We start from the raw sequence: 2,095 nt of genomic DNA on the forward strand, positions 1-2,095 counted from the left end.
CTCTCTGCCTGTGTCTCTGCCTCTCTCTCTGTGTGTGTCTCTCAGGAATAAATAAATAAAATCTTTTTAAAAATAAAATAAAACATACAGATGTCACAATATAAAGCAGTTATTTTACTATAAATACGTTCAGAATAAAAAGATGGAGAATTTCAACAGAGAGATAAAAATTACCAAATGATGGAGACTCAGCAGTACTATATTTGAAATTTTAAAAATCAGTGGATGAGGTTAACAGAAAATTGGAGATGGAATTAGTGAACCTGAAGACAGATCAGTAGACACTAATCTCAAAAAGAAAAACAAAATAGAACCTCAGTTACATGAGGATAATAACAAACAGTCTCATATTTGAGTAGTCAAAGTCACAAAAGGAAAGAAAAGAGACTAGGACCAAAAATATATACACACATATATATACACAGAGACACATACACACACATATATGTATATTAAAATGTGTGTGTAATAAGGTTATAGTTGCAAACAATTCTCAAAATTCTTGAAACATAAACTTACAGTTTGAGAAAATCAGTAAAGCACAAGCAAAATAAATACAAAAAAAAATACTAGGGCTTATCATAGTCAGACTGTAGACAGCCAGAAAAAAAGATGATACATTACACACAAGAGAACAGTAATAGGAAGAACAGCTGACTTACTTTCAGAAAGAATAAGAGGTGTGTGTACATTCATTAAAATGTATTGAATTGTGCACTTGAGATGTGTGCATTTCACTCTTTGTACATTTAATCTAAAACACTATAAATAGATATTGAATCCTAGTTTGTAGGTTTGCTTTTTCCAACAGTGGTATGAATTAGCAATTTTAATGCCATATACCCTAGCTTGAGCAGAAGTGTAACTATAGTGACGATAATGAAAGCTAGGTTTCTCATCACTGGGGAGGAGAGTTACAAATATGGAAAGAGGAAACACTAAAATACACTCTGCCTGCTGGACTGGAATTAGAAATATGAGTAAAACATATAAAAACAGATATAGGGATAAATATAAATCTATACATATATGTGTATCTGTGTACATACATATATATGTGTTTATATAGATGTAGGTTCTATTTATATGTCTATATATGTGTGAATTTGTATGTGGGGGGTGTGCATGTATAAATCCCTACATATATATTTCCTAGGCTACCTGATAAAGGGACCTAGAAACAATGACCCATCAGTAGTACTGAGCATACCTAGTACCCAAATTTTAGTTTTTAAAGACTATTTCCACTAAAAGAGCAGGGAATTTTGCAGAGAAGTCTAGGATATCCTGTTGCATCATAAAGAAAGGAAGAGCTAAAGTAATGCTAGTGACATATCAAAAGAACACAGGCCAATTTGAAAGGGATCTCACTGGCCAAATTTTGAACAATTTGAACGTTAAAATAAATACTGATGGAAATGGCTTATATCCCATTGAATAAAATAAAAATCTATTCGTTTATTTGGTATAAATAAATAAGAGTACATACATTGATGGGGAAGAAGGGGCAAGTTCTTCCTTGCAGTAGATCTCATAAATATAGAAGGATGTTTAAACTAGTAGGCAGTGCCCACTTTGGCAGCACATATACTAAAATTGGAACAATAGAGAAGATTAGCATGCCCCTTGCGCAAAGATGACATGCAAATTCGTGAAGCATTTCATATTTTTGAAATTAGTAAAATGTGACCAAAGATTGAAATAATATAGTAGAAGTGAGAACCAGGAGGATGAGACAGATTGACCAGGGTTGGATATACGCAACTAACAGATCTACCAACAAACACTAGAACTCAGACTGTGTATAAGTGGACCAAGTAGCCAAGAAGACCATACGTCACAAAATACTAATATTAGTATTAGTAAAATATATAGAAAAAAGCATAATATAGAACATGCTTTGTCATTGAATATACTTTTAATTTTCTGATTTTTCTGAATCTATTATAAAATTAGTAGTTTCCAACCCTTGTTTTATCATTCATTTGTATCAGTAAAAAAAAAAAAAAAAAGGAAATGTAAAAAAACCTAGTAGGCAAAAATTTGATGAAAAGCAGTGTATTTGAGTAAGTCTCAAAATATCTCCCTCTCAGAC

General features: G+C 31.9%; 1 non-coding gene across 1 annotated transcript; it reads left to right on the top strand.

The window, feature by feature from the left end:
• The first annotated feature begins 1,566 nt into the window (after positions 1–1,566).
• LOC129495622 (U6 spliceosomal RNA) lies at positions 1,567–1,671 on the top strand. The gene has a single exon (XR_008661564.1). It is a non-coding gene; the product is annotated as a U6 spliceosomal RNA (small nuclear RNA).
• The last annotated feature ends 424 nt before the right edge of the window (positions 1,672–2,095 follow it).

Source organism: Nyctereutes procyonoides, unplaced genomic scaffold (genome assembly GCF_905146905.1).
Source record: "Nyctereutes procyonoides isolate TBG_1078 unplaced genomic scaffold, NYPRO_anot_genome, whole genome shotgun sequence".
NCBI classification, from domain to species: Eukaryota; Metazoa; Chordata; class Mammalia; order Carnivora; family Canidae; genus Nyctereutes; species Nyctereutes procyonoides.